Genomic DNA, 25,337 nt, shown 5'->3' on the forward strand with positions numbered 1-25,337 from the left:
GACTTCTTTCGACAGTCAAAGTTTCTGTAAATGGTTTTAATTTGTTTGAAGGTGTTATTTTCGATGAATCAACACTTCATTATTAAATGATATAATGTTAAGATTTTTTCTGAAGATCATAAAAAGTGCTAAACATCAATTAAGATAATAGTTTGATGATTTACCTATTGTCATATATAGAAATGTCTAAAATAGTGTTGCTTTTAAAAAGTTCAAAAGTAAACACTCTTACCTAACTCACGTGAAATTATTTTGAATCTTATCACAAATATATGTTTCTGACTCCTTACCACAGCAATTTTTTCTGTTAATAATATTGATCTGTTTTACATTGACTGTTTTTCCCAAATCAACACTCCAATATGCATTGTTTTCGTTCTTTGTGTGTGTAAACGTGCTTTCCTTTCCATCAACTGCTTTTGAAGCAGCATATTTTGAATGCCTTGTTGAACTCTGTGCTGCTTTTTTTCCAAGGGCATAGTTATATCCTGTAGGAAAATTGAGAAACATTTACAAATTAACATGTGGATATACATCTTCCAGTAGATACAATATTCGAGAGTTTGCATTTCCCATCATAATTTCCTTGATAGAGGGTTGTTTCTTACAAGGTAGCTATTCAATCAAGAGTTCTAATTGTTGAAGTTGATATGTCACTGAAGAGTTGGTTGATCGTCATTGAATATTTGTTTCACAGATGTTTCGATTGTTGTGATCATTATTCCATCTTCTTTTCACAGAATGAGACCTACCGAGTAAGACTTATCAATGGGTTTGTACTTACATGAGCAACACGATGGGTGCCACATGTAGTGCAGGAAATGCCTTCCCTTCGAGTAAGAAGAAATGGATGCCTGTAACATATTTGAATTGCTCAAGTTGATATTTTGTGGACGTCGTAGCGCGATTTTTCAGTAGATTTGACCTTTTCCAGTGGATACTTTGTCTGCTGATATGCACTGTGGATGTTTTGTGTATATTTAAATGTATTTAGCTATGTCGAAAGACGTGCTTAATGTCAAATCATAAAAGATACAAATTGCTAAGTTTTTAAAAAAATTTGTAAGATTGCTGCTGCTATTTTTGGTATTGGGTACAATTTTGTACTCAATGCAACACTTTACCAAGAAAAAAGAAAAACACTTTTACCTATAACGTTAAAAGATTTTTTTTAAATTCTTGGAATATGTTAATTTGAAATATTGCGTCTAGTATTTGAACGATAAGTAACATATTCTTAATTCATGTTTTCATTTCAGTGACCTCAAGGTATAATATCTTTGAACCAATCACAGATTTCTAAGTTTTCTTATAACAATGTGCTATTTCCATGTTTTCTATTACTTGGTTATACACATTACGCGTAACAATGACAAAAATGTCAATATAATTACATGTATTTTTAACAACTAATGAAAAAGTCGTTATGCAATTGATGAATATAACGTCACAGTACACAAATTGCACTGACGAGAAGCGTTGACTTGAATCTTACGCACGCTTACTAACGAATAAATATTTGGATGGAATTATATCTATGTATATCGGGCTCAATTTATTTCTCAACACATGCGAAAAACAGTAAAATAACAAAAATACCGAACTCCAAGAAAAATTCAAATCAGAAAGTCCCTTATAACATGGCAAAATCAAAAGCTCAAACACATCAAACGAATGGAAAACAACTGTCATATTCCTGACTTGGTACAGGCATTTCCCTATGTAGACAATGGTGAATTAAACCAAGTTTTACAGCTAACTAAACCTCTCACTTGTATGATAGTTTCATAATTCTTGTAACAAAACAAATGAATTTTACTTGTACCAAATTTAGAGATTTGGTACAGAACAGGCCTTATCTTAATCGATGTACACTATACTCTTCATTTTTGTAAATTCAGTCTTTTAATGAATTTTATATTTATTCCTTCTGATCACTTTAATTTTTGTAAATGCATGTACAATATCGTCGTTTTCAAAACAAAATGGCAGAAGTGAAATATATGAATCAATGATAAAAACTAGTATCTTACCTTTTGGTTTTGCAGATATTACTTCTTTTTTTTGGGGAGGGGGGATGGCAACAAGTACTCACTCGGAAGACTGAGCACTCGAGTACAATTTTAATACTCGGATACTCGTTTGCCTTTTAAAAATCTTGAGACATTTCTCCTCACTTTAGTCTCCTTTGAAATATCCCCTTCGTAATACTGATTGATATCTATTAACAATTTAAATACAGTTCGCCTCAAATCTAACGTCTTACATTTAAATTCAGTACTCTTTTTTTTTCAATTTCAAAATTAAAAAAAATAACATTTACACATGGTTGGTGTTAAATTACTTGAATAACTCATTTCAAAATAAATTATAAAAAAGTTTACATAGTATATACTTGATGATAAAGTTATGATCATTGTTGAATGTACTCGTTTTAGCAATCAAATTATGAGTAAAATAGCGATAAATAAAATGCTGACTCTCTACATGAACATCCCGTCTCCTTTTATATACAATTAAAAAACCAGGTAATATTTTCAAATTTTACTGATTCAGTGTTTCAGAGTTGCGTTGAATTGTAATTATTAATTTTTTATTTTGATAAACAAACATTATTGAAGAAACATTTAGATAATTATGCATAAGTAATTCATACTTATGGAAATTTCAAATGACACGGATAAGTGGAACAATGACACAATGCTCCATTAATATTTTATCCAATTACATACATTTTGTCACTAACTGATCAGACTTGGTTACCAAACCAAAATATACATTTTAATGCGACATTTATCTGGTCATGCTTAAATATTTTGGTGAGCATTTCCTTGTCTGTACAAGCATGTCGATAGTCACATATTCAAATTCTTGCTTTGAAATACTAGAAACAACTGGTTTCAAGTTTGCAATTGTTAAAGGGTTATTGTTTCTATGTATTTTGGAGTTATCTCCATTCACTAACTGTAGAGCGGAAAATGTGAAAAGTATGCTTAAGGGTAAATGACATGCAATTTTTCAACCTTTTTTGTCTAAAAGACATAAGTGGAAATTCATTCATCATTTAATAGAAATGAGACGTTGTTTCTTACCAAATTGCTTCAGGCTTATTTAAAGTACAACATAGTAAATGCGTAATAAGCAGTTAACGATCGACAACAGACGACGGAGCCCAGTGAAGCCAATAGATCACATTTGCTCTCACTAGTAACCCGAATTTAACTTGAACGGACAAAAACGCATTAACGCTATTTAAATAAGATTAATCATCATTTGATAAAGATTGACAAAAATTAAAAATTAGTTTTAATTCATTTCAAACCATATCAAATTTTTTTAATGCCAGTCACATAGATTCCTTTGCGGTCAATCAAGTTAATTTCAGATGGTGGTAAGATGCGTCAAACCAATAGGCCACGCCCCCGTTAAACTTTTTCAAGCTGGCATTAATTCGTTTTAAACATTGATGAGACCCGAGCTTTGTTTAGGTAAATCACTCAAGCAAAACAACCTCGATGTATCTATCGTTTATTTGTTTCAAACTTTATCGACTTTAGTTGAATGCGTGTATTCTTAGTAAAGTCACATGCTTCACAATTTAAACAAATGAATGAACAAAACACGTGACATACAAGGAATTTAAATAAAAACATTAAAATATTGATGCACGGTTTAAAAAATGCAAAACTTGTGAATCTGCAAATAAAATAGTTAGATGTATAACATAATTTTAATTTGCTTAAATGCAATAGATCTCACATATTAGTTTCAAAAAAGGCATAGTGCTATGAAAACTCGTGGCATGTAAGTAACTTGTGGTCCCTTGCAATTACTTACGAAACTTTATGTATTCCTGTATATTTACCGTTTCTCTTTTTTCTGTTTTACTATATTGTACTCGTAAATTCGGAAATAAAAGTAACTTCACAGAAATTATTCATTGTGTACATAATTTAAATCGATGTATCTTATTTCGGTAAACAACAAATATTCACTAGCTGTATATTGATATATTGAATAGCTTGTAATGAAAAACAATGTTTTGTTAAATAATGAAATTGATGAAGATAATATTGACATTTGTTGAATTTGATAAACAGTTTGGTCTTGCTTAAAATTGTAAATGAAGTAACAGCTCAATGATTTTTAAAACTGTGTTAAATTGTAAAACCGGTCACTGGAGCAAAACGGGCGTGAATTGTGGAAGAGCAGCAAATATCAAACGAAAATATTGAAGCGTGGTTACGATTATGTAAAGGGATTATCGTGCTATCATGCACCGTGACGTACAAAAATTCTTGCAATTAATAAACATGTATTCTGTTTATATGAGATAAATTTTAGTCTGCGATAACGATGGATAGGTTTATTTTAAACTACCTTGACTGGCTCTTAGTCGGCATTCTCTTACGTCTTTTAGTGAATTTCAAAAAACTTATATTTACGTTTGGGGCATTTAATATAATTCTACCTTCCAAATTAAAATGAACATAAACATTGTAAAAAAACAAGAATGGAAAAGAAACAATTCTGCATTGTTGCTCTCAAATAATTTTATTAATTATATTTTAGCGGTAATTTCTAAATAAAAACTAATTGTCGTATAAAATATTTCATCTAGGTGCTCTCGTTGAAGTCCGCGTTACATATTAAAATGAATTTCATTGGGCGGAATGTTTGCAAACTTTCAATCCAGGTGTTTTCATCGAAGTCCGCGTTCATGTTTCAATTCAATACACAATATGAAGTCCAATATGGTAAAAAAAAAATCAATTAGACTCTACGATGTCCGAGTAAACAATAGAATTTAGAAAAATAACAGTTTTACGATTCTTCCAACACAACAAAAGTATCTCTCTTTTTCGCCGATGAAAATTATTACTATTTATATTAGAACAAGGATTTGTATACTAGTTTATTCCTCGAGAAAATAAATTTTATTTATTCACTTCAATCAATAATTGATCAATTTGAACTTTGAAACGGTTACATTAATATATTTTTTCGCACCCTTTAATGTGAGGTTATTAAATCCAAATAACTAAATAAAATTAATTGTATATTTAATTAGATAAACTAAAAGAATTGCTATGATATTTTCATTAATCAATCAATAAATTGCAGGACTTAATGGAATAAAAAATAAATAAAAAAACTCACAGGCAATTAAAAGCATTTTTAACACCATAATCTGAGACTATTCTATAGGTATACTGTTACTCGTACGCGTCAGGAGACTGTACAGTGGCGGATCCAGTTATTGTTCCGTATATAAGAACTCCCGTTTGTTTGACCTGAAATTCTTTTTAATTGGGACATATGGTTGAAACCCCCTTTTTTTGCTGGTACCAGTGGTTGTCGTTGTATATTTTTTTTTATAAGTGTTGTACATCAATCAGGCCGTTAGTTTTCTCGTTTTGTAACTTTGGGAACTTTTATAAATGATTATGTGGTTTGGGTTTTGCTCGTTGTTGAAGGCGACGTCAAACTGAAATATTTTATCGAGATTTAACCATTAGCTTAAAACGAGCATATGGATCCCTCTTTTTAAAAAGGACTTTTGGTTTGATACTGTATGAATATTAATCGTTCCAACTTTTATAAAGAAATAACCAACCTTTTTTCAATTAAATAAATATACAACAAAAAATGCCGGTTTTTTTTCTAAAATCAATTTCTATTTACAAAATATTATCATTAACAAAGAAATGTTACACAAATGTAGAGTCCAATTTTGTAACAAAGATATTCCTAATCTCTTTACCGAAATCCTCAGATGTTTATCTTTTGAAACCAAAAAAAGTTAACATGTCTGTTCAAAGGACAGAAATGTCAAAGAAACCAAAATTTTAAGTAAATGTCGAACTTTTAAATCTATTACATGAAGATATAATTTTTATTACATATTCAAACTAATTTTTAAATTAGCTTGTATGTGAGCTTTCTTAAAAAAAAATCATTGTACATTTAAAACTGTATCGTATGGCCATGATTGCCCTTAAGATATAAATGTCAACGTCAGATTATGAGGGTCTGAATGGGGATTCATTATTTCTGTATTCTGTCATTTTAGGCAATTTTTTTCTATTCGTTATACCTTTTGCCGATCATTTTTTATGCCATATATTCTATAACCTCATCATTCCCTTTTCTTTATATTTGTCTGGTTATTTCTGTATTCTTTATTTTTTTTTGTCAATACTTTTCAATTCTATAAACCCCAACCCACACCCTCATGTATAATGGAAGACGATAAACATTTTAGTATACATATTACTTGGTGTCACTTCTCACCTGACATACAAGTATATACATGCATACATGTATAACCTGTATCAACGCACTCGCTTGTCAAATGTATTTTGATCTGAAAACAGTTTGTTTATCATATTTAAGTTTATTTAAAATTGAGAATGGAAATGGGGAATATGTTTTATATGTGCAATACTTTCGGACTTCTGACTTTAGTGCAAATCTGCAGTTGTTTCATGTATTTGATATGCAAATTATCACAAAACTAAAAGGATAAGATGGATGAATAAATAGTTGATCGTTTAACGTCCAGTGGCATATATTATAGATTCATCATTAGGGGGAGAACAATAGTTATGATATAATTATGAACATTGGCAATTATACCACATCTTCTTTTTTATAAGGATGTACATGTGTAGATTTTCGTCTTTCGACATTACACCATAAGTCAAAGCTTAAAATTGAACTTGTGTACATTTCTGAAACATACATTTCATTATTCAACCAATGGAAAGCAAAACAAATAATACCGTTTTGAGCTATTAAACAAAGGCAATCATTTATACTATTCAAAAGTTGCTGGATCTTGATATATGCATACGAACCTTTAATGAATAATTATCGTTTGTATTTTTCAAAATAACTATTATATCCGATAAAAATGGAAAAGTAAATCTATAAGATAAAAAATACCGATTTTTCTATGAGACAAAATGTATCCTTATTGGAGTCAAATTTGTCATATGGATTCATAAAGGACAAGAAATATCCTCAGTATCGGAACAAAAAATACCTCCATGGTCAAAATAAAATCCGTCATTCTTTTAGAATAATCCTAGAAGGTTAACATATAATGCTTATTTTAATTTAATTTGTCAAAACGTATTTAGTTTAGTTTAAATGAAAATAAAGAACAGAGAATAAAAACACTGTCGAAGAGAAAATACACATTCCTGTTCAATTCGCCTCAGTTTTTTTTAAATCAAGTTTGACATCTAACATCTTAATCCGTAATCCACATTTACCCGACAACCTTGTTTATTGTATATATTTTCTCAATGGAATACCCTCACTGAGGAAACTGAGACAAATATGTTATTTGTAATGGTATTTATCAAAACTTAAATGATTGAAAATAGCTTAGTAGAATATGAATTTGCCAAATAAGCGAATAATTATAATCTAGCATAGTTCAATATTAGAGAAATTACTGATAAGATGTTCCAAAATATATGTGCATGTATATCAAGATTTTGCTGTAGTATGTCAATGGTATTGAATGCCCGCTGAGGGTAAAACATTTGTCAGCTTTAAAATTTAATTCTGACTCTGTTGGTTTTAATTATCTGACTCATGTATAAATTTAAGTAAAGTTTATATTTTTAGATATAATATGTTATTAAAGTCTCACCACGTACAAACATAAAATGAGATTCACAGAAATAAACAAATCATGAAAAACATTTGCATTGTATGCACCAATCTTTCATTAGATAAATGAGAGACTTTTGAGACACAATATATAAATATAAACACATTTTTACTCATTTACATTTAAAATTTACAGTGTCCATATACTAAATGAAAATAAAACATCTTTTTCTTTAAGAACTAGTGAAATAAAATGCCGTTTCTTTTCAATAAAATATTGTTGATGTTTTTGGCAACTATTGCAGCAACATTGTCGTTGTTAAATAAAAATATGAATTTTTCGCTATCTGATATTTATAAGTTAAAATGTTTAGCTTAATGTATCATGATATGTCTATAACGAGCATTTTAAAAGGACATGAAGTTCATCTTCAATAGTATAGCTCCACAACATGTCATCTCGTGGACTTCTGTTTTTTCATACCTTCCAGTTTCTATTTTTAGTGGAGCTACCCCACATCTAAATCTTGCAAAAGCTCTTCTCTTTTTAATAGACAGAATATTTTTAACAAATAACAATTGGTCAACAATATATTTGTTTCCCCATTTCGCTCAGTTCAATAGAAATTTCAATTTTATCCTTTCTATTGTAGAAATGTCATCATGAATGTTATTCTTTGTACGTAGAACATATATCATTATATAGACAATAACTTTTTAGTGTCTTTAAATATCAGCTGTATTTGTACGAGGCTAAGAAACTCACATTTTTTGCATTTATTTTCGATTTAAAATCCTTTGATGCTCGCGTAGTAATATTATAATCACACATTCAGCTGAAGACGGGTTCGCAAAAAAAAAAAGAAACTCGAATGATCAACAATAATACATCACCCAAGGTGAATGCTGCTGTTCATGTTTGTCTGTTATCAGAAAATTGGTTTAATTCTTATTGCTCTAAAGAATGTTTGAAAACAAACAGAATGTATAAAAGTATCGTTAGTTCGCATTGGAATGCGACTGCAATACACATTATGAGGTCACGCACGTAACACGGTTAATTAAGAATGAATGATTGATGAGCGCACGGTACACGGTTATGAATGAATGAACGATGCACGCACGTTACACGGAAAACACACGGAATGATGAATAAAAAGGTTGGTACACGCACGATACACGCTCGATACACGATGAACGCACGGCAAAATGGTCAGTTATAATTTTAGAAGGTCTGTATCTGGGACTACTATACTGTTAGTATAATAGTCCCAGGATATATACACTATATATAACCTATTACACATGTCACTATATATTATTATTAAACATTTTTATACACCGAAATATAAAGCAACAAATGGTAATTTTTATCTGTCTCCAAACCAACATACAGCTTTACAAGAAATGAAGAAGTAGATAATTGTAGAATAGTTAGCCCATTTTATTTTTGTTTGTATTTAGCAATATTCATATAAAATATCATGAAAAAGATGTTAAAATAGATGACAAGAAGCAGGGGCGGTTCCAAAACCTTAATGTCCGGGGTTGAGAGTCACCAGTAAACGAAATTATATATCTAATTTAGAGATGTATATATGCGAGTGTAGTTGGTTATAGGGGAAGAGTGTCAGAGAATAGTTTCAATACTTCTATGTCATTAAAAAATTCACCATTCCACTCTATTCTTTATTATTATGCCGATTTTATTCGTCCTAACCATGCATGAACTATTTGTCACTGGGCGTTAAGCAACCATAAATCAATTAATCTATTCTTTATATTTTCATCTCTTTATTCTGTTATCTGAAGTGCTTATATCATTACTTTATTTCTATAAACCCCATTTATTTACACATAAATGATGATCCTTTCATAGCCTCATATATGTACATGTAAATGGTATTTGGAAAAGGAAAAATATACCGTCGTATATAACTAAAATTGAGAATGGAAATGGGGAATGTGTCAAAGAGACAACAACCCGACCATAGAGCAGACAACAGCCGAAGGCCACCGATGGGTATTCAATGTAGCGAGAAACTCATGCGTATACATGCATTACTGTATGCATATGCCTGGACTAATAGATGCATAAACTTGTACAAGTCCCAGATTGTGTTATAAAGTATTTCTCATAAAAATACAGGAGCATTTTATTTAAAATTATATACTAGACAATGCCAATCTAATCTTTCTTTCTTTTTTTGTTGAAGAGGGGGAGGGGGAGAGGGTCAGGATCTTTTAAAACAAAACATTTGTTGGTTTCTTTTCAACATAAGAACAAAATGCGACATTCAGTTCTAAAAGCGAATCTTGTATGAAAAAAGTTTGTTGTTGAATAAATTCACAAAAGAGACAGTTTCGAAATATAAAAAAAAAAAATGCAAGAAATGGTAATGCGAGAGTTGTATTATGAAGACATGCATATCGGTACTACTTGCCACTTAACATTTATTTGTACATATTCCTTAAAACAGACTTTAAAATTGAGAATGGAAATGGGGAATGTGTCAAAGAGACAACAACCCGACCATTTTTAGTTTGTAATTTCTTTCCTGATCAGAATATTCTACCAGTTAATCTATAATATTAACCCATACACACAGGTGTCAATATTTACACATCTACCGATAATTATAAGTTGTCATAAATATAACTACTGACGAACTATATTACATATTTTAAAAGTCTAAATTGAAAACAACGTTCAAACCTAGGATTACGTTGGATAAAAACCGCAATTTTATGCGTATACATGCAAAACAAAATTCTTGATATAGGGGTCTAAATAATTCACAAAAAAAAAACATTTTCCAAAAGACAAAAAAAGGTGAAAAGGGGTATTTTAACAAAAAATGTATATGGAGAAATAGATAAATTTATTTTATAAAATTTTAATCCCTTAAAAATGAGGCACTATTATATAGCTCAAATTTTATTTTGTTAACTCGGATAGAAAACTTACAATATAGTCTATCATATTGAAACATGAACGCGGACCCCTATGAGAACACCTGAATTGAAAGATTGCAAATCTACCGACTAATGAAATGCTTTGGATTTTGAACGCGGACTTCAACGAAAACACCTAGATCGAAAACACACTATAATCTTTGGACCGTCGAAAAGTAGCGGGAATTCCAGACTTCTTCTTCTTCTTCTTTTTCTTTTAGGTCAAAAAAGGTCACAATATGGAAGAATACATGTTGCTGCGCATGCGTGACTGGCATTGATTTAATCAAATTCATCAAAATATGAAATAACAATTTAAGTGTTTGTATATATACAGATTGTGATTAAACATTACCGTTTTATGTACATGTTTTGGTTTGAATTTGTTTATTCAAAGCTCGAGGAACAACTGGTGTTAGCCGATCTCTAAAGCTGGCAACAGTGGTGGTAGATATTCATAGGTTTTTTTACATAAACAAACACTTTTACATATACATATTTCTCTGTTTTAAGACGAATTTAGACTTAGTGTGTATATGTCTTCGCTGATAATAATTTTATGTTAGATAAACATAAGTATTTAGAATTAAAAGTTGTATAGTTATAAATAGAGCATTTTTAAAATTATTTGTTATTTAGGCTTAATGAAGATCTATATCATTTAACGAATAAAAGTAAGAAGATGTGGTATGCTTGCCAATAATGCAACTCTCCACCTTGGACAAAACAACATAAACAATTTAGATTTTTAGATCACCGTACAGCCTTCAACAACGAGCAAAACCCAAACCGCATAATCCTTTATATAAGTTCCCAAAATTACAAATATAAATTCAAACAATTCAAACGAGAAAACTAACGGCCCGATTGATGTACAACACTTAAAAAATAATTTACAACAACGACAACCACTGGTTACAGCAAAAAAGGGGGTTCCAAGAATCGAATTTTTGCGATTATAAAAATAATCTATACAAATACAAATAAATTTGCTCAACAATGAAGATGTAATGTTACACATTTTAATATTAAAAAAATCTTACAAAAGTATCTCGACAATGGAACAAAACTTTTGTGTATTTTCTATTTATCTCTTTTTGCTCATTTCAATTTTTTAACGCATGTACAATATAGTAGTTTTCACTGAAATGAAAACATGAACTAAGAATATGTTAGTCATCGTTTAAATACTGGACGCAATATTTCAAATATCACATATTCCAAGGTAAATTGTAACAACTTTTAACGTTATAGGTTTCTTAATGTTCTTTTTCGTTGATGAACGTATCAAAATAAAGGTATTTTTCTTAATCGATATGCATTAAAGTCTTTTTTGTTGCTAGATCTGTCTTTTTATGTATTTTAAAACATTTCGATATCGAACCGTTTTTGATTCTTTAATTTCTTTTAAAAACTCAACAAATGATGTCTTGTTTAAAACGCTTAACACGTTAGTTGGCCTACAAAAAAAAACCATTTGTTTTGATAAATACATGTATCTTACCTTCTGGTTTGACAGGTTTTTTATTTCCCCCTGAAATAAAGAGTCGAACCATTGCGATGATGATAATAATGTATACAAATATAAATAAATGTGTTCAACGATGAATCTGTAATGTTACACATTTTAATAAATCAAATCTTACAAAAGTCTCTTGACTATGGAACAAAACTTTAATGTATTTTCTATTTATTTCTTTTTGCTCATTTCAGTTTTTAACGCATGTACAATATACATATATTAGTTTTCAAGTTTACATTCATGCAGATTTGTCAATAGCATGTTTCCTCATTTTGAATTGTGCTCGCACAAATGAGCAGACGAACAAAAATATGTCATTTAGGTTATACTTACTTTTATTCCGACACACACGTTTATATGAAAATAAAAAATTGTGGTTGGATTTCCAATGAGACAACTCTCCACCAGAGACCAAAGGACATAGAAGTAAACAACTATAGGTCATCGTACGTTAAACCGAATACGCGTTAATATAGATTCATTTTTAGAATTTGTGATTCCCTTTATATTATTTTTCGTTTTCAATTCTTATACTTTGTTATAGAAAGGATTATTTAATGTTATGTATCTATATTTTTCAAATCAATACTTCAGTTCCATTCATCCATGCATCATGTAGTAAGAGAATGGCGTTAATACATGGTTGTTTTCATAAATACATGTTTCTTACCTTCTGGTTTTGCAGGTCGTTTTTCATTTTCACCTGAAGTAAAAAATCGAATCAATACGATTAAAATAATAATATATATACAAATATAAATAAATTTGTTCAACAATGAATCTCTAATGTTACACATTTTAATAAAAAAATCTTATAAAAGTCTCTTGACAATGGAACAAAACTTTTGAGTCAAATTGCTTGAGATGTGTAAATAAAAGAAAAGTGTGGTATGTGTCAAGACTTTTGTCAATTTCTTTTGGTTACAATTTGAGACAATCGTTTTTAGTCAAAGGGAGCTAAAACACAGGTTCAACAAAGGATTGTATAATAGAATTTTACTTGACATCTATTAACTTTACTGAATTTCACATTTTATTGTATAGGTCAAGTTTGGCAAATGATGAGACATACGTTTTTAGTCAGAGGAAACTAATACAAAGTCTCTACTAAAATTTATATCAAAGCTTTCACTGAATCATTGAACTACCAGTTCAGGAAATCTTGTAATAATCAAGTTTGGACAATTTTAGACACTAGTTTTTAGCCAGTGGAAGCTATTACACTGTCTTAAGTTAATTTTCCTCTTCATTTCATAGCACATCATATTTTATTAAATTAAATCTCACTATAATTAGTGTGAAGTAAGATGTACTTTTAATATATGAATATCTAATATTTTGTCCCGTGGGGTCGGATGTACTTTTGATAAATGAGTATCATAGCAGATATTGTTTTACTCTTTATGAGTATTTATATAGTATTTGAATCAATCTTTTGAAAGATACCCTAGGCAACTGTCTAGAAATTCACTAAAGGTGTACTTAGTATTGATAAATTTGCAAGTTGTTTTTATTGATCTTGAGCTTGACTACATTGTGTAATTTTGATCTCCAATATTTGCTACTGTTATGTGTTGTAATAATATATATATGTATCAAAATAAAGTATTTGCCACTTCTGAATTGTTTGGTATAAAGGACAAGGTATGATAAGGGTTGTTTTTGGCACCCTCTCTAAATAAGTTTATATTAATATCATTGATGGTCTTAGTAAAGAAACTTGAAAAAACAATGATTTTATATTGTTCCGGTAAAAGGATGGTTGCCTAGCAACTGTTTTAGTTCAGTATCTAAATTATCACATAGGAATTGCTTTATCTGAACAAATTCAAATATTTCAAAAATAATATTGTTTGTCCAAGAAGAACTTGAAGTCACAAATAAAAAGCCTCTTTCATTTCGTTTAATATATGCCTAGAAACAACCTAGCAACAGAAATTTTGCCTAGCAACGGTTAAAAAAGTATGTTTTCCCTCTGAAGCATGCATACAGCAGTTATTTGAATATTTTACATTTCCATATGGTGTTTCATTCCCATATACTATCATATACATCTTTATTCATAACAAATTCCGTATTGAGCATAGCAACACAAATGTTGCTTAGCAATGGGAAAATATGTTTGAATTGAAGACAAATGCAAATCAATCAGTCATTTTATTGAACAAACTAAATGAAATGTAATGCAGACTGTCTGTTGATGAACAACTTTTAGTTAGAAATGAAAAGTAAATTCAATTGTAGTACACTTACTGCTTATCAACAACTAAGCAACATAACAAGTGCTTAGCAACCGTTCAATAATAGTTCTTAATGTTATCTGAAGTATGAATTTAGTCATTTTGTACTGGAACAAAATGCTAACTTGATATATAACTTGCCATGCTGTAAACTATCTAACAAGTATTAAGTCAATTTCTTCAAGCATGACGAAAATAAAGTGCAGAAAACAGATTATTTGAGCGATTTTTTTAAGTCCAAGGACCATAACTCTGCACAAAATCATCAGTTCGGAACAAAATTCGAACTTGATCTGTTACTTGTCATGACAAAACTATATACTAATTATCAAATCAATATCTTAAAAGGGGGGGGGGGGGGGGGTTACTTCAATACTTAGTTGATAGGCTAGGTTTCTGTTACCCCCTTTTCATCTGAATTTAAAAAAATGTATACCTTTTCATATATTGCGTAGGTTAAATTGTTACCTTTTCCCATATTGTTTTGGTTTCGTTTGGTGTGTAATGTAACAGTGGCCATGGAATACCAAAGTGCAAAAGGGAGAAAATTGGTTGATAAAACAAAGCCAGGAACACCAAAAAGATGACAGATGAAGTTTATTGACCTTATCATATATTTCTGATAGTTTTCTCGACCTATTCACATATTTTCAAGATTAAAAAGGTGACCTATACCAGCGGCATGTCCTATCACCTTATATATAGGAAGTGGACCTCCCGAGAAATTATCTGACCGAAACAAGATTCGAATTTTATCTGTGACTTGTCATGATAAAACAATACACCAAATATCAAATCAATATCTTCAAGCACGAAGAAAAACAAGTGTGGAAAACTGATTTGCTGGACTGACGGATGGACAGACAGACAGACGGACTGAGTGCAAACCTAAAGTCCCTTCGACTTGGTCGGTAGGAGACTAATAAATTGAAGAAATGAATTGAAACTATACAAAGTCTTCTTAAAACTGACTGCACATTTAATGTTTTATCAAATCGTGCAATTTGAAAAGTTGTAATAAAATGACATTTGGTGATCTTAACTTTTTATGATCAATAATCACATTACATGTATGTCTCATAAGAAGCCATATTTTGAATTGCATGACAACACTTGAGAGGCATTCCAAAATCAGATGTTATTTCTCAAAAAAATGAAACATTTATGACAGCACATACTTTTCTTAACAACGTCACAACAATGCATAGGAAAAAACAACGAAGAATTTGACAAAACTCAAAATTACATAGATAAATCATTGAAATGTAATAACGCTTTGAATGCCTCTTTAGAAACTTCCGTGCTTTATCAAAAATGTGCTTCGATCATCGCTTTACACCCAATTACAAAAAGAAGTATTTGATTCTTAATTGGTCCACTAATTAAATGCGCATAAACATACAGCTAAGAATAAAAGTGGTGATATGTTTAGTATTTTTTTTTTCAAGCTAAAAATATAAATCATTTATAGTTACATTGATCTATTGTAGTTAATTTTCGAATGTTCTATATTCATCTTTTAAAACACCATGCATATTTTGGTGCACAGTTTCGCTTTGTTAGTTATTTTCCCACCCAGCATTAAACTCATGAGACAAACACCGCCTCAGTTGTCTCGTTGAAGCGTCTTCACCTCGAGTACAGGATACCATGTGTTGGGTCTAACCAAAGACTTTGCTGATTTTCCGTATCACGTGGCTTTCAGGGGTCAGAGCAAAGACTAGATGGTTCGGAGTCAGAATATATAGTGTCCAGTTAGGGTGATATGTTTTCCTGCGGACTGTAACTTTATGAGCACATTAAAAATAGTTACACAAACATCCCATGCAGTAACACAATGTCCAGTATAGATAGTTTTTATATCATGAATTACAATTGATATGGTCAAATTAATAAACTAACTGATTTAAAAAATTGAATTGTTTGAAAAACTACAGCTTATCTGTTCAGGAAAAGATAACTTTGACTTTATTTGCAAAAGTTTCGGAATTTTGAGCCTTTTACAAAATGTTTTATAGCCTTTGACTTGTTTTATTCGACCGTCACTGATGAGTCTTCTGTTCTTTGAAATATGTTTAAAGTCATAATTGTACTGCAATTTAAGAGGAGTTATGATTGATTGAATGTTGTTTTTGACCGCCCAGTGGCAAACACCTCATGCATACTTTTGACGGAAAGTAATATAGAGAATAATTTTCAGACAAAACATACGAAGTAGCATGCGTTTTCGTTGAGAAAGATCGGATGCAAGGCGGAGGACAATTGCAAATAATGCAAACTTCACAAAGACACAAAGTATACTCAATATACATACTAGTGTTGGATAGTTTTGTTTGATCTTTATTACTGTTACACTTACAAAATTGAATAGTTAAATTTGCCACATGGTTTCTTCTTATGTCGTATGAACTACAATATATGTAATTATTCACAGTTTTGTAATTCATTTTCGCCATCCATAATGATTGCCTAAATGTTAACTTGGCATGCCATCCTTGATAGAAATGCGGACGTGAAAGAAAGCACTTTGATAAAAGCGTCAATGGAGATATTACATTCCAGGGCGACGATTTCGTCATTTATAGAACAAAATACGTGTTTCTGAATGGATAATTTGAACTTAAATATAATGTTGACATCAATATCGATCTGGTGAGTAAAGAATTTTGATTTCAAATGTGGGTTTGCTTACAGTTCTACGGAAAATACATGCTTGACAAATCTTTGCAGTTACGCTACAAAAGACATGTTTATGCTTCAACATGATTAACTTCTGTGTCACAGTGTTCTAAATATTGAAATTTTGTAAAAAAAGGAACTGTTATTAAATAACTTTCGTTTCATTTACATTCACAAAATTTCTCTGAGGTTTGTCACAGATCCTTTTGATTTTGTGTCAAAACTCGACCGTGTCTGCTAATATGTCTCTTTAAATTCATACAATAATAAATACAGGAATATCATGTGATCCTTTCTCATAGATGTTAAATTTTCGTCATAAAGAAACTAACAAGTAAAGATCATTATAGCACGCACAAAAGTTTGTCGTCGGATCCAGTGAATACCGGAAATCATCTCCGGTCCGTAGTTCGTTCAAATATTTCGATGATTCAATGAAAACTACGACGATTTTTTTTCACTTTTATTAATTTTTAACTATGAGCGTACCTACGGCCCACTTAGATATTTCAACTACATCAACATTTATATTCAAGGAACATCTGGTATAAATATGATCGTGGGCCGTAGGTACGCTCATAGTTTAAAATACAGAAAAAGGTTTGGAAACTGCCATTTTTATGCCTTTTCTCGAATCTTGAGGTGTTTACAGCAACAAAGCATGAATAATATCAACGGAAGTTGACAAATCTATTGATGTTAACAAAAATACAGGTTTTAAACTTTAAAAATATACTATTATAATCCATGACATGTCACTTTTAATTTGAACGAAAATTGGGGCCGTTCTCTGATGCTTATCGTACCTTGTCCTTTGTGATATCAGTCTCAAGAAGACCCTTCACGTTCACTATTAATAATCGAATAGGAGTTTAGGCTTGATCTTAAGACACATAGGAATCACTTCTCGAAAAAAAGAGGTCGATTGTCCTTCGTTTTAGATCTAGATAGGGAATTAGGTAGTTTAGGTTTTCGTTTGGGTTTATATATTTAGAGGTTTCGGTGTATTTGTGTTGCTGCCCTTTTCTCCATTGACCCGCTACACTATACTTAGGAATTGCAAAGAGTCGTGTTTTTCTTTGACTGTAAATGACGTCTTAATACTATATACATTATAGGTTGAATGTTAACTGATTAATATTTTAGTATTAGAAACATAATTTATTCATTAGTTGATATTGGCTTGGAACTAGTTTCAGTAACTTTGAGTATTTGCTGGTTTGCATTTTATATTTTGTGTTTCTGTTTTTTTGTTTTTTGTTCTTTGTATCGATCTGATGACTTTAAGTCATTTTAAACTGATTTTTATAGTTTGTTGTTATTTTGTGTTGTTACACCACTGTTCCAGGTTAGAGGAACGGTTTGGAGCCAACGAACATGTGTTTTACCCCGCAACATTCTGTATGTCCCTGTCCCAAGCCAGGACCCTGTAATTCATTGGTTGTCGTTTGTTGCCATATATCATATTTGTTTTTCTTCCATTGTTTTGTACATACATGAGGCCATTAGTTTTCTCGTTTAAATTGTTATACCTTTGTCATTTCGGGGCCAATTATAGCTTACTATGCGGTATTGCTTTTGCTCATTGTTGAAGGCCGTACGGAGGCACGTAGTTGTTATCTTCTACAGATGGGTGTAGTCCTAACCTTTTCAAAAGATAACTTAGAGCAGTCCTTATGACTAAAGTTAACTTTAGAAAATTTTAGCAGACCTTCAAGTTAACTTTATCCTTACCACAACAGACCTAAGTCGTCAATTTTGGGACTGCTGCAGACCCTCGTCAGTTTGACCAGACCTATGGACAGGACATGACCAGATCAGACCTGTTAATCTGTCCTGTGGACAAGAATGCTATTTGATAGACCAGTTTTGGGTCAGGTCTGCTTTTTGATCGGTCCTAAGGATATAAATCTTTTACTAAATTTGTTGATACATGAGTGTGATGATATTTTAATGATATTCATCAATCAAAGCATTCCTGCTTACTAGTTAACTTTATATCATGTTAACTTTATCTTGGAGCAGACCAGACCAAAGTTAACTTTTATAAGAACAGGTTTGGTTCGACAGAGCAGTCCAGATCAAGTCTTCTTTTTAGGTTAACATGAATTCTGTCCAAGAACCGATCGGAGCAGTCATAAATCCTGTAACCGCTAAATGTCTGTTTTTTTTTCTGTCCCAAGTTAACTGCCACCAGTCATAAAGTCTGGTCATCAAGTTAACTAGATGAACAGGTAAGGACTTTACCCATCTGTATGTCCTTTGGTCTGTCGCGGAAAATTGTTTCTTTGACAATCATACCACATCGTCAAACGAATGGAAAACAACTGTCATATTCCTGACTTGGCACAGGCATTTCCCTATGTAGACAATGGTGGATTTAACCTGGTTTTATAGATAGCTAAACCTCTCAATGTATGATAGTTGCATAAAATTCAATTATATTGACCATAATGTGTGAACAAAACAAACAGACATAATAGGTAAAAATGTCAAAAATAGAGGTACAGCAGTCAACAATGTGTTATTATCTTAATCACTATAAAACAAACAAATATGTCAACAAAGAAAAAAAATGGCATATAGACATAGCACATATGCAGAAATGAAAGACAAAAATACAAAAAATTACCACAGCACAAAACACATTGGCGGGATGCATAAGTACCGAGCCACGTCAAAAGGATATTACTAAAAATGGACTAAACAGTAAAGGTTAATAATTTACTAAGACAAATAAAAGAACACTTTAATACGTAATTAAGATGATAAACAACGTCAGTACCTAGAATTTATACTTTAAGACCATCATGTATTATTTGTGAAGTTAATACGGAATATTTATCAACAAGGTCTTGGTATCTTCCGATGATCTTTTTTTTTTAAAAGGACGAGACGTTCTTTGACATAACTCTGGTTCATCAAGTACTCACTCGGAAGACTGAGCAATCAAGTACAATTTTAATACTCGGATACTGGTTTGCCTTTTAAAAATCTTGAGACATTTCTCCTCTCTTTAGTTCCCTTTGAAATATCCCCTTCGTAATACTGATTAATATCTATTAACAAATTGATTACAGTTCACCTCAAGTCTAACGTCTAACATGTAAATTCAGTACTCTTTTTTGAAATTGAAAAAAATAACATTTACACATTGTTGGTGTTTAATTACTTGAATAATTCATTTCAAAATAAATTATAAAAAGTTTACATAGTATATACTTGATGATAAAGTTATGATCATTGTTGAATGTACTCGTTTTAGCAATCAAATTATGAGTAAAATAGCGATATATTCAATGCTGACTCTCTACATGAACATCCCATCTCTTTTTATATACAGTTAATAAACCAGTTAATATTTTCAAATTTTACTGATTCAGTGTTTCAAAGTTGCGTTGAATTGTTACATGTATTATAAATTTTTAATTTTGATAAACAAAAATTATTGGAGAAATATTTAGATAATTATGCATAAGTAATTCATACTTATGGAAATTTCAAATGACACCGATAAGTGGAACAATGACACAATTCTCCATTAATATTTTATCCAATTACATACATTTTGTCACTGACTGATCGGACCTGGTTACCAAACCAAAATATACGTTCTAATGCGACATTTATCTTGTCATGCTTAAATATTTTGGTGAGCATTTCCTTGTCTGTACAGAGATGTCGATAGTCACTTATTCAAATTCTTGCTTTGAAATACTGGAAACAACTGGTTTCAAGTTTGCAATTTTAAAAGGGTTATTGTTTCTATGTATTTTGGAGTTATCTCCATTCGCTAACTGTAGAGCGGAAAATGTGAAAGTATGCCGAAGGGTAAATGACATGCAATTTTTCAACCATTTTTGTCTAAAAGCAATTTCGTTTAAAATTGTAATTTGTAATTTTGAGTGTCCTCCACAAACGAAAGCCAAATAAATGAGGACATATTAAGTTACAAAATGTATTTTGAATACATTTGTTCAACTCTAATCTAAGTAAAACATTGCTCTGTACATCTCTCTTTTAAAATATTATTTCAGATCTTATAAGACAACAAAATAAAATAAAACACATTAGAAAACAAATTATTCCTTCTTGAAAATACTCAACACGTTAGCTAGCCTTAAAAGGAACATTTGTTTACGCGTTGTGCGGTGGCCGAAGTTCTGAGAGGTCTCGGAGCAAAGGTCATTTTATTAGGGAAAATTATGGCGAATTAGTGTACTGGAAGACAACGATTCAATAGCAGTACATTTATGAAGAAATTTACAAGAAAGTTCACTTACACATGTTCCATAGTAAAACTTCAAGTATATAAAACATCTTCAACTTTTTTTTTTTATTAAATAGGAAGTTTCATATGACTTTAAACAAATAGCAATCAATCAATCATACATTATTTCCTGCCAAATTGAGCATGTTGAGCAACAACACTTTACATAAGTGAAATAAGTTGAGGTTTTCATAATTCAATTACATATCGACATAAGTTTTTGAAATCTAGCCATCAATTTCAACAGCAAAATTAACGAATTTTCTGGTTTTCGTTTTTCAATAAAAACGGATTTCAGAACAAACATACAACCAGAAAGATGCTAGGTTTTTTTTAATAAATCTTTAAATTTTTACCTGTATCGCCTATCACTTGAACTTCTGCCAGAGTGAGAAATCCTTTTCCTCTTCTCAAAAGTTTCACATGGCGGCCTGAGATTGGCCTCTTACATGTGATCATTATTACTTGTCTAGTCTTACCAGGTCCTTTAAAATTATTACAGAGTTTCATTCCATGAGGATTTTGTCCAACTGTAATTGCTATATTCTTCAGCCGATTACCTGAAAAATATATCAATATCAAGAGTCATATTATAAATTGTTCAAAAATGGAATTTTAAAATTTCCATCTAGCTGTGCTAATCATCATGACACTGAATGCATTCAATATACCTAGTACACTCTGTGCAATGAAACACATTTTAATACTGAACTAATTTTAATTCAATACACATGTCTTTGTTTTCCGTAAAGTATATATATATATCTCATCCATTTTTATCAACAGGAAGAATTATATATACTTATAGAGTCTAAAAAGCACTATTCGCTCACCAGGATACGATCCAGTGTATTTTTTCATATTTCTTATTTGAAAAAAAAATAATACCTAGAGATCGTTCTGGATTATACAGGTATACTATGTATTATGAATGCTGAAAACAAAGCAGACAATTTTCAATTTCTTTTTTTTTTTTTATTAAAAAAGTGTAAGTCTAGAGAAACAATTCCGTCAGAATCAAATTCATTAGTTGTCTACTGTTTGTTTTTAAAACGTTTGAAACTTCAAAGGTATGAGATTGTACTACATATAGCTTCCAACATTTTCCCACCGTTTTAATCTAATTTAAAGGTCTATTTCCTTCTGAAAACACTGGCCTCAACCGTCGACCAAAATAAATTGTTTATAAAAATACGAATAATAGTGAGATACACATACTAACAAATAATTATAGTGGTTCATGCATGTGGCAAATGTCGTCAGAGGCAAAATCTGCAAAAATTTACCGAAATTAAGTAAATATTATGAGCGATATTGTATAAGGGCTTATTATTAAAATCCTGAAATAAACAAAACAAATTTTCATCCTATCACATTATATTACTTGACCTCTTTCGACAGTCAACTTTTGTGTTGATAATTTTTTTACATTGTTTGAAGGTGATTTTGTTCGATGAATCAACACTTTATAAGTATATGATATTATGTTTAAGTTTTTCTAAAGATCATAACAAGTACTAAACTAAAATTACTTTAGTTGATAGTTTGATGATTTACATATTGTCATATGATTAATTTCTAAAATAGTGTGGCATTAAAAGTAAACACTCCTACCACACCCACATTTTGAATCTTATCACAAATTCATTTTTTTTCTTCTTACCACAGCAATCTTGTCTGTTAATAATATTGATCTGTTTCACGTTGACTGTTTTCCCCAAATCAACACTCCAATATGCATTTTTTTGTGCCTTTGTGAATGCAAACGTGTTTTTTTTTGCATCAACTGCTTTTGAAGCATCATAATGTGAACGAAACGTCGAACTCTGTACTGCTTTTTTTCGAAAGGCATAGTTAAATCCTGTGGGAAAATGATTAAGATTTTCAAAACACAACTAATGACTGAAAAATGTTATGTATGTTGTATTAGAATAGAATGCATTTCTGCATATTTGCTCATTTGATAACTATTAAAGTATTCTTGTATATCAAGATTTACTGTACAATTGATGTCACATGCAGAAAAGGATATGTTACTACTTCAGATAACTGTAGTTTAATTGTTTACTAGACAAATAAATTTGTTCAACGATGAATCTGTAATGTTACACATTTTAATAAATCAAATCTTACAAAAGTCTTTTGACAATGGAACAAAACTTTAATATATTTTCTATTTATTTCTTTTTGCTCATTTCAGTTTTAAACGCATGTACAATATACATGTGTTTTTTTTTGCATCAACTGCTTTTGAAGCATCATAATGTGAACGAAACGTCGAACTCTGTACTGCTTTTTTTCGAAAGGCATAGTTAAATCCTGTGGGAAAATGATTAAGATTTTCAAAACACAACTAATGACTGAAAAATGTTATGTATGTTGTATTAGAATAGAATGCATTTCTGCATATTTGCTCATTTGATAACTATTAAAGTATTCTTGTATATCAAGATTTACTGTACAATTGATGTCACATGCAGAAAAGGATATGTTACTACTTCAGATAACTGTAGTTTAATTGTTTACTAGACTAGTATCACGTGTTTTTTTTACATCATGGTGTGTCTGTTTGTCTTTTTATTTTTGGCCATGGCCTTATCAGTTCGTTTTCGATCTATGAGTTTGACTGTCCCTCTGGTATCGTTCGTCCCTCTTTTGTAAAAATATAAATATAACGTAAAGGTATCCAAATTGCATATATTTTAACATTTTTGCACCTACGTTTATTTATGTTCCAGACAAATTTTCACTTATTTTGTAGATCTTTGTATCCCTATTTACTATAAAGTTCCACCAATTTATTTTCAATCCATATTGAATCATAGATATATTGGGGTTGACCCAGCTCCAAACGATCCATGATTCTGTAGTGAGTAGTACCCAATCCATGCTTAAACCATAACCGTAAAAATCGAATAACTGATGTTTTGCTTTTTTCCAATTATTTAGAACAATTTGACAATAGTCCATGCTTACTATTGATTTTTTAAGAAATGAATACCTGTAAAATATTTTAATTGCTCATTTTGAAAAAGGAGATTATTAGTTAACGTCGATTCCGCAAATGTTACTTTTTACATTGGATACTTCATCTGTTGATATATACTGTGAACATTTTGTGTATATTTAGATATAATTAGCTTTGTTGAAAAACGTGCATAATGTCAAATCATTTAACTACAAATGGTTCAGCTTCTAAGAAAACTTGAAAGATTTCCGCTGCTATTTTTTCTAAATGTCTATTATTTGTGTAGTCGGAACAATTTGGGTACTGTGACGTTATAATCATCAATTGTATAACGATTTTTTCATTTAGTTTTATAATAAACATGTAATAATGTTGACATCTTTGTCTTTGTTACGCTTCATGTGAATAACCGAGTAACATAAAACATGGAAAAAGCACATTGTTACAAGAAAACTTAGAAATCTTTGATTAATCAAAAGATATCATACCTTGTGGTTTTTCAGATTTTACATGAGTCACTGATATGAAAACATGAACTAAGAATATGTTATTTATCGTCCAATACTGGACGCATTATTTCAAGCAAAACATATTCCAAGTTACACTGGCAACTTTCTGAATGTTCTTTTTCGTTGATGAACGTATCAAAAATTGCATTTCTACAAGAGCATTCCCTTTATTTTTGAAACTGAATAAATGAAATTTACTTGTAATAAATGAAGGCATTTGGTAAAATTCTTTTTTTCTTAATCGATTTGCATTAAAGTCGTCTTTGTTGCTTCTTCTGTCTGCGTATGTATTTTAAAACATTTTGATATCGAACCTTTTTTGATTCTGTAATTTCTTTTAAAAACAAAACAAATTATTCGTTCATCACGCTCAACACGTTAGCTGGCCTTTAAAAAAACTTTGTTTTGATAAACTACATATATCTTACCTTCTGGTTTAGGTTTTTTATTTTCCTCTGAAATAAAGAAGCGAATCGTTGCGATTAGGAAAATAATCTATACAAATATAAATAAATTTGCTCAACAATGAATCTGTAATGTTACACATTTTAATATTGAAAAAATCTTA

The 25,337-nt window shown here is 30.6% G+C and overlaps 1 protein-coding gene across 6 annotated transcripts in view; it reads right to left on the reverse strand.

The window, feature by feature from the left end:
• The window catches only part of LOC127703040 (uncharacterized), a 925,706-nt gene that overhangs the window by 258,414 nt on the left and 641,955 nt on the right, over window positions 1-25,337 (reverse strand). The window lies entirely within an intron of this gene.

This window comes from Mytilus californianus, unplaced genomic scaffold (assembly GCF_021869535.1).
Source record: "Mytilus californianus isolate M0D057914Y unplaced genomic scaffold, xbMytCali1.0.p SCAF_5, whole genome shotgun sequence".
Classification (NCBI taxonomy): Eukaryota; Metazoa; Mollusca; class Bivalvia; order Mytilida; family Mytilidae; genus Mytilus; species Mytilus californianus.